Below are 9,187 nucleotides of genomic sequence, written 5' to 3'. Positions count from 1 at the left end.
AGGGAGCAGAGGGAGCAGAGGGAGCAGAGCAGAGGGAGCAGAGCAGAGGGAGCAGAGGGAGCAGAGGGAGCAGAGCAGAGGGAGCAGAGGGAGCAGAGGGAGCAGAGCAGAGGGAGCAGAGGGAGCAGAGAGGGAGCAGAGCAGAGGGAGCAGAGCAGAGGGAGCAGAGGGAGCAGAGCAGAGGGAGCAGAGGGAGCAGAGCAGAGGGAGCAGAGGGAGCAGAGCAGAGGGAGCAGAGGGAGCAGAGCAGAGGGAGCAGAGGGAGCAGAGCAGAGGGAGCAGAGGGAGCAGAGCAGAGGGAGCAGAGGGAGCAGAGGGAGCAGAGCAGAGGGAGCAGAGGGAACAGAGCAGAGGGAGCAGAGCAGAGGGAGCAGAGGGAGCAGAGGGAGCAGAGCAGAGGGAGCAGAGGGAGCAGAGCAGAGGGAGCAGAGGGAGCAGAGGGAGCGGTGGGAGCAGAGGGAGCAGAGAGAGCAGAGGGAGCAGAGGGAGCAGAGCAGAGGGAGCAGAGGGAGCAGAGGGAGCAGAGCAGAGGGAGCAGAGCAGAGGGAGCAGAGGGAGCAGAGCAGAGGGAGCAGAGGGAGCAGAGCAGAGGGAGCAGAGGGAGCAGAGCAGAGGGAGCAGAGCAGAGGGAGCAGAGCAGAGGGAGCAGAGAGTGAGCAGAGCAGAGGGAGCAGAGCAGAGGGAGCAGAGCAGAGGGAGCAGAGCAGAGGGAGCAGATGGAGCAGAGCAGAGGGAGCAGAGCAGAAGGAGCAGAGGGAGCAGAGCAGAGGGAGCAGAGGGAGCAGAGGGAGCAGAGCAGAGGGAGCAGAGCAGAGGGAGCAGAGGGAGCAGAGCAGAGGGAGCAGAGCAGAGGGAGCAGAGGGAGCAGAGCAGAGGGAGCAGAGAGAGCAGAGGGAGCAGAGCAGAGGGAGCAGAGAGGGAGCAGAGCAGAGGGAGCAGAGCAGAGTGAGCAGAGGGAGCAGAGGGAGCAGAGCAGAGGGAGCAGAGCAGAGGGAGCAGAGCAGAGGGAGCAGAGGGAGCAGAGCAGAGGGAGCAGAGGGAGCAGAGGGAGCAGAGGGAGCAGAGCAGAGGGAGCAGAGCAGAGGGAGCAGAGGGAGCAGAGCAGAGGGAGCAGAGCAGAGGGAGCAGAGGGAGCAGAGGGAGCAGAGCAGAGGGAGCAGAGCAGATGGAGCAGAGGGAGCAGAGGGAGCAGAGCAGAGGGAGCAGAGCAGAGGGAGCAGAGGGAGCAGAGCAGAGGGAGCAGAGGGAGCAGAGGGAGCAGAGCAGAGGGAGCAGAGCAGAGGGAGCAGAGGGAGCAGAGCAGAGGGAGCAGAGGGAGCAGAGCAGAGGGAGCAGAGAGAGCAGAGGGAGCAGAGCAGAGGGAGCAGAGGGAGCAGAGAGGGAGCAGAGCAGAGGGAGCAGAGCAGAGTGAGCAGAGGGAGCAGAGGGAGCAGAGCAGAGGGAGCAGAGCAGAGGGAGCAGAGCAGAGGGAGCAGAGCAGAGGGAGCAGAGAGAGCAGAGCAGAGGGAGCAGAGGGAGCAGAGCAGAGGGAGCAGAGGGAGCAGAGCAGAGGGAGCAGAGGGAGCAGAGCAGAGGGAGCAGAGGGAGCAGAGCAGAGGGAGCAGAGGGAGCAGAGCAGAGGGAGCAGAGGGAGCAGAGCAGAGGGAGCAGAGGGAGCAGAGCAGAGGGAGCAGAGGGAACAGAGCAGAGGGAGCAGAGCAGAGGGAGCAGAGGGAGCAGAGGGAGCAGAGCAGAGGGAGCAGAGCAGAGGGAGCAGAGGGAGCAGAGGGAGCGGTGGGAGCAGAGGGAGCAGAGAGAGCAGAGGGAGCAGAGGGAGCAGAGGGAGCAGAGCAGAGGGAGCAGAGGGAGCAGAGGGAGCAGAGCAGAGGGAGCAGAGCAGAGGGAGCAGAGGGAGCAGAGCAGAGGGAGCAGAGGGAGCAGAGCAGAGGGAGCAGAGGGAGCAGAGCAGAGGGAGCAGAGCAGAGGGAGCAGAGGGAGCAGAGCAGAGGGAGCAGAGGGAGCAGAGAGTGAGCAGAGCAGAGCAGAGGGAGCAGAGCAGAGGGAGCAGAGCAGAGGGAGCAGAGGGAGCAGAGGGAGCAGAGCAGAGGGAGCAGAGGGAGCAGAGGGAGCAGAGCAGAAGGAGCAGAGGGAGCAGAGCAGAGGGAGCAGAGGGAGCAGAGCAGAGGGGGCAGAGCAGAGGGAGCGGTGGGAGCAGAGGGAGCAGAGAGAGCAGAGGGAGCAGAGGGAGCAGAGAGAGCAGAGGGAGCAGAGGGAGCAGAGCAGAGGGAGCAGAGGGAGCAGAGGGAGCAGAGCAGAGGGAGCAGAACAGAGGGAGCAGAGGGAGCAGAGCAGAGGGAGCAGAGCAGAGGGAGCAGAGGGAGCAGAGCAGAGGGAGCAGAGCAGAGGGAGCAGATGGAGCAGAGCAGAGGGAGCAGAGCAGAAGGAGCAGAGGGAGCAGAGCAGAGGGAGCAGAGGGAGCAGAGGGAGCAGAGCAGAGGGAGCAGAGGGAGCAGAGCAGAGGGAGCAGAGCAGAGGGAGCAGAGGGAGCAGAGCAGAGGGAGCAGAGGGAGCAGAGAGTGAGCAGAGCAGAGCAGAGGGAGCAGAGCAGAGGGAGCAGAGCAGAGGGAGCAGAGGGAGCAGAGCAGAGGGAGCAGAGCAGAAGGAGCAGAGGGAGCAGAGGGAGCAGAGCAGAGGGAGCAGAGGGAGCAGAGGGAGCAGAGAGAGCAGAGGGAGCAGAGGGAGCAGAGCAGAGGGAGCAGAGGGAGCAGAGGGAGCAGAGCAGAGGGAGCAGAGCAGAGGGAGCAGAGGGAGCAGAGCAGAGGGAGCAGAGCAGAGGGAGCAGAGGGAGCAGAGCAGAGGGAGCAGAGCAGAGGGAGCAGATGGAGCAGAGCAGAGGGAGCAGAGCAGAAGGAGCAGAGGGAGCAGAGCAGAGGGAGCAGAGGGAGCAGAGCAGAGGGAGCAGAGCAGAGGGAGCAGAGGGAGCAGAGCAGAGGGAGCAGAGCAGAGGGAGCAGAGGGAGCAGAGCAGAGGGAGCAGAGGGAGCAGAGAGTGAGCAGAGCAGAGCAGAGGGAGCAGAGCAGAGGGAGCAGAGCAGAGGGAGCAGAGGGAGCAGAGCAGAGGGAGCAGAGGGAGCAGAGCAGAGGGAGCAGAGCAGAAGGAGCAGAGGGAGCAGAGGGAGCAGAGCAGAGGGAGCAGAGGGAGCAGAGGGAGCAGAGGGAGCAGAGCAGAAGGAGCAGAGGGAGCAGAGCAGAGGGAGCAGAGCAGAGGGAGCAGAGCAGAGGGGGCAGAGCAGAGGGAGCAGAGGGAGCAGAGGTCTCCTCTCCAGTCGGAGCACAGCACGACTCGCACACGCCGCCGAGCCGGGGAAAAGGTCAGGCGCGTCAGACGGGACCGGCGTGGTGTCTCTCTCCGCCGGAGGGGGGGTGGGGTGAGGGGCTGCCTGTCAGGGGGGGGGGGGTGTCTCATGTTAATATGAGAGTGGGTTCAGGAAGGAGACCAGGGTAAGGGGTGTGGGGGTAGGGAATAGGATACTAACCTGGTTTAGGGTAAGGGGTGTAGGGGGAGGGAATAGGATACTAACCTGGTTTAGGGTAAGGGGTGTAGGGGGAGGGAATAGGATACTAACCTGGTTTAGGGTAAGGGGTGTAGGGAGGGAATAGGATACTAACCTGGTTTAGGGTAAGGGGTGTAGGGGGAGGGAATAGGATACTAACCTGGTTTAGGGTAAGGGGTGTAGGTAGGGAATATGATATGAACCTGGTTTAGGGTAAGGGGTGTAGGGGGAGGGAATAGGATACTAACCTGGGTAAGGGGTGTAGGGGGAGGGAATAGGATACTAACCTGGTTTAGGGTAAGGGGTGTAAGGGTAGGGAATAGGATATGAAACTGGTTTGGGGTAAGGGGTGTCGTTGTCGTTAGAACGTTCAATGCTCAAAACGCTAACTCTCAAAACGCTCTAGCCTCACGGGTCAAACAGCTGAAACGGTTAAAGCTACCTTCACCCAAAGGCCTTACAAACCAGCAGGGGTGTAAAGCACTTGAGTAATTGTACTTCGTTACAATACTTAAGTACTGTTTTGGGGGATTTGTACTTTACTCGAGTATTATTAGGTTTATATACTTTTTTTTTTTTTATCCACTTTTTTCTCCCATTTTCTATATTTTCTCCCATCCCAATTTCGTATCATCCAATTCAACCCTCCCCTGTCACGAACGCTGTTTCTTGCCTCCCACAAGCCGGCTGCAATGTGGACTAAGTCATACATAGCACAAGTCCCCTCCGGTACTTGAGGTAACAGCAGTCGCATCTTTTCACCTGCGCAGCTCGATCTCTCAGCGGCGAGGAGTAACGCGTGGGAGGCTCACGCTGCCCCCGACACTTCCTGATTCTACTGCGCAGGCGCACCAACCGACCTGTAGGAGTCGCTGTCCACAACGCCCGATCCCCACCCATCAGTTTCCCACCCCCTAATACGGCCAATGTGTATTAGTATGAACGACCAGCTAAACTGAAAGCAATGTGGAGCGCTGGGCTCGAACAGGCAAGCCCAGCGTCTCCGTCATTCGTGGCGAGCGCCTTGCCCACTACGCCACGTAGCCGCCCTATTCGGTTTATATACTTTGTACTTTTACTCAATTACATTTCAGAGGAAAAAAAACATACTTTTTACTCCTTACATTTAAAATGCAGACCTACAAAGTACAAATCTCGACGTCCAACCATTTTAATTAGTATATTTGTTTCTCTGGCCGAACTAACACTAACGTTATTAATCCTGCGGCCGCACTTTATTTAAAAACAGCCAATCAAATCCCCATCAATGGAAAATGAACCCGCCCATACCCATGCTGATTGGTCCTTGTGCAAGACTAGAAAATGGGGATCTTTGATTAAACACCTGCTATCAGAAGAATAGACAGACAGAGTGACGAGCTACAGAAGATGGCCCCAAACGATAGTACGAGTGATGAAGAGGACGAAACGGAACATTTCATTGCCCCGGAATTAAAAAAAAGTTTTTACTTTGACTTTTTAAAGTTTTTAGTACTTAAGTACATTTAAAAGTAGAAACTTTTTGACTTTTACTCAAGTTTGTTTTTAGCCAGATTTATTTACGAGTACGATTTTGAGACGGTACCCATACTTTCACTACTATGCTACCTTTACCCAAGTGTCCTTGAGCAAGACACTTAACCCCTAACTGCTCCCGATGAGCAGGTTGGCACCTTGCACGGTCGCCTCCGCCGTCGGTGTGTGAATGTGTGAGTGAATGGGTCAAATGTGAGGAACAAATTGTAAAGCGCTTTGGATAAAAGCTGTTATATAAATGCACCATTTACCATTTTTACAGTAAGGCGTCACTAAGTAAGGTGTTCCTGCGCTGCCTATAGGAGTCAGACGTGCCGCCCGGTGTCTTTCCCATCTCGGAGAGCCTCTGGTGGTTTGAACGTGATGTGTTTTTAGAATTTACTGGAAGAGAGAGTTATGCAAACGTTGACTCTATGCCTAAGGTAGCGAGTAGCTCAGGCCTGTCCCCGCATACTTGTTTTAATTGAATCCCTGATGAGTGCTGTTTTCACACGCTATCATCGGAAGATCCTAAGGCGGTTTCGTTGTTTGCATTCATAACGACGACGGTATAGCTTGTGCTCTCGGGAGATCCACAAACATTCACAGCCTCGTGGCCTGGATGGACGAGCAGGACTGCGGTGTTGTGTGGCCACGTGTTGAAGGAAGCTCACAGGGGGGATTCACATGGTTCACCTGACGAGCAGGACTGTGGTGTTGTGGCCACGTGTTGAAGGAAGCTCACAGGGGGGATTCACATGGTTCACCTGACGAGCAGGACTGTGGTGTTGTGGCCACGTGTTGAAGGAAGCTCAGGGGGGATTCACATGGTTCACCTGACGAGCAGGACTGTGGTGTTGTGGCCACGTGTTGAAGGAAGCTCAGGGGGGATTCACATGGTTCACCTGACGAGCAGGACTGTGGTGTTGTGGCCACGTGTTGAAGGAAGCTCAGGGGGGATTCACATGGTTCACCTGACGAGCAGGACTGTGGTGTTGTGGCCACGTGTTGAAGGAAGCTCAGGGGGGATTCACATGGTTCACCTGACGAGCAGGACTGTGGTGTTGTGGCCAGGTGTTGAAGGAAGCTCAGGGGGGATTCACATGGTTCACCTGACGAGCAGGACTGTGGTGTTGTGGCCATGTGTTGAAGGAAGCTCAGGGGGGATTCACATGGTTCACCTGACGAGCAGGACTGTGGTGTTGTGGCCACGTGTTGAAGGAAGCTCAGGGGGGGATTCACATGGTTCACCTGACGAGCAGGACTGTGGTGTTGTGGCCACGTGTTGAAGGAAGCTCACAGGGGGGATTCACATGGTTCACCTGACGAGCAGGACTGTGGTGTTGTGGCCATGTGTTGAAGGAAGCTCAGGGGGGATTCACATGGTTCACCTGACGAGCAGGACTGTGGTGTTGTGGCCACGTGTTGAAGGAAGCTCAGGGGGATTCACATGGTTCACCTGACAAGCAGGACGGTGGTGTTGTGGCCATGTGTTGAAGGAAGCTCACAGGGGGGATTCACATGGTTCACCTGACGAGCAGGACTGTGGTGTTGTGGCCACGTGTTGAAGGAAGCTCAGGGGGGATTCACATGGTTCACCTGACGAGCAGGACTGTGGTGTTGTGGCCACGTGTTGAAGGAAGCTCAGGGGGGGATTCACATGGTTCACCTGACGAGCAGGACTGTGGTGTTGTGGCCACGTGTTGAAGGAAGCTCAGGGGGGATTCACATGGTTCACCTGACGAGCAGGACTGTGGTGTTGTGGCCATGTGTTGAAGGAAGCTCAGGGGGGATTCACATGGTTCACCTGACGAGCAGGACGGTGGTGTTGTGGCCATGTGTTGAAGGAAGCTCAGGGGGGATTCACATGGTTCACCTGACGAGCAGGACTGTGGTGTTGTGGCCACGTGTTGAAGGAAGCTCAGGGGGGATTCACATGGTTCACCTGACGAGCAGGACTGTGGTGTTGTGGCCACGTGTTGAAGGAAGCTCAGGGGGGATTCACATGGTTCACCTGACGAGCAGGACTGTGGTGTTGTGGCCACGTGTTGAAGGAAGCTCACAGGGGGGATTCACATGGTTCACCTGACGAGCAGGACTGTGGTGTTGTGGCCACGTGTTGAAGGAAGCTCAGGGGGGATTCACATGGTTCACCTGACGAGCAGGACTGTGGTGTTGTGTGGCCACGTGTTGAAGGAAGCTCAGGGGGGGATTCACATGGTTCACCTGACGAGCAGGACTGTGGTGTTGTGGCCACGTGTTGAAGGAAGCTCACAGGGGGGATTCACATGGTTCACCTGACGAGCAGGACTGTGGTGTTGTGGCCATGTGTTGAAGGAAGCTCGGGGGATTCACATGGTTCACCTGACGAGCAGGACTGTGGTGTTGTGGCCACGTGTTGAAGGAAGCTCAGGGGGGATTCACATGGTTCACCTGACAAGCAGGACGGTGGTGTTGTGGCCATGTGTTGAAGGAAGCTCAGGGGGGGATTCACATGGTTCACCTGACGAGCAGGACTGTGGTGTTGTGGCCACGTGTTGAAGGAAGCTCAGGGGGGATTCACATGGTTCACCTGACGAGCAGGACTGTGGTGTTGTGGCCATGTGTTGAAGGAAGCTCAGGGGGGATTCACATGGTTCACCTGACGAGCAGGACTGTGGTGTTGTGGCCACGTGTTGAAGGAAGCTCAGGGGGGATTCACATGGTTCACCTGACGAGCAGGACTGTGGTGTTGTGGCCACGTGTTGAAGGAAGCTCAGGGGGGATTCACATGGTTCACCTGACGAGCAGGACTGTGGTGTTGTGGCCACGTGTTGAAGGAAGCTCAGGGGGGATTCACATGGTTCACCTGACGAGCAGGACTGTGGTGTTGTGGCCACGTGTTGAAGGAAGCTCAGGGGGGATTCACATGGTTCACCTGACGAGCAGGACTGTGGTGTTGTGGCCATGTGTTGAAGGAAGCTCAGGGGGGATTCACATGGTTCACCTGACAAGCAGGACTGTGGTGTTGTGGCCACGTGTTGAAGGAAGCTCAGGGGGGGATTCACATGGTTCACCTGACGAGCAGGACTGTGGTGTTGTGGCCATGTGTTGAAGGAAGCTCGGGGGGATTCACATGGTTCACCTGACGAGCAGGACTGTGGTGTTGTGGCCATGTGTTGAAGGAAGCTCACAGGGGGGATTCACATGGTTCACCTGACGAGCAGGACTGTGGTGTTGTGGCCACGTGTTGAAGGAAGCTCAGGGGGGATTCACATGGTTCACCTGACGAGCAGGACTGTGGTGTTGTGGCCATGTGTTGAAGGAAGCTCAGGGGGGATTCACATGGTTCACCTGACGAGCAGGACTGTGGTGTTGTGGCCACGTGTTGAAGGAAGCTCAGGGGGGATTCACATGGTTCACCTGACGAGCAGGACTGCGGTGTTGAAGAAGACGTTTTTATTTGTCAGCCTACTGTACGTCCAAAATGGCTGTGTTTTACTGTAAATGACAAAGCTAGTTGTAGTCAGTGAAACCAACCTCGTAGTAAAGGTCAGAGTCAGTGAAACCTCGTAGTAAAGGTTAGTCAGTAAAACCTCGTAGTAAAGGTCACAGTCAGTAAAACCTCGTAGTAAAGGTCAGAGTCAGTAAAACCACCTCGTAGTAAAGGTCAGAGTCAGTGAAACCTCGTAGTAAAGGTTAGTCAGTAAAACCTCGTAGTAAAGGTCACAGTCAGTAAAACCTCGTAGTAAAGGTCAGAGTCAGTAAAACCACCTCGTAGTAAAGGTCAGAGTCAGTGAAACCTCGTAGTAAAGGTTAGTCAGTAAAACCTCGTAGTAAAGGTCACAGTCAGTAAAACCTTGTAGGTCAGAGTCAGTAAAACCTCGTAGTAAAGGTCAGAGTCAGTAAAACCTCGTAGTAAAGGTCAGAGTCAGTAAAACCACCTCGTAGTAAAGGTCAGAGTCAGTAAAACCTCGTAGTAAAGGTCAGAGTCAGTAAAACCTCGTAGTAAAGGTCAGAGTCAGTAAAACCTCGTAGTAAAGGTCAGAGGTCAGAGTCAGTAAAACCTTGTAGTAAAGGTCAGAGGTCAGAGTCAGTGATTGACATCGTCGTACAGAAATAGGACCAGCTTTCCTGTGATCAGTAGAGAGAGGATTGTTG

Source organism: Notolepis coatsorum (assembly GCF_963971535.1).
Source record: "Notolepis coatsorum genome assembly, chromosome: 5".
Lineage (NCBI taxonomy): Eukaryota > Metazoa > Chordata > Actinopteri > Aulopiformes > Paralepididae > Notolepis > Notolepis coatsorum.
Note: the sequence above shows the minus strand (reverse complement) of the source record.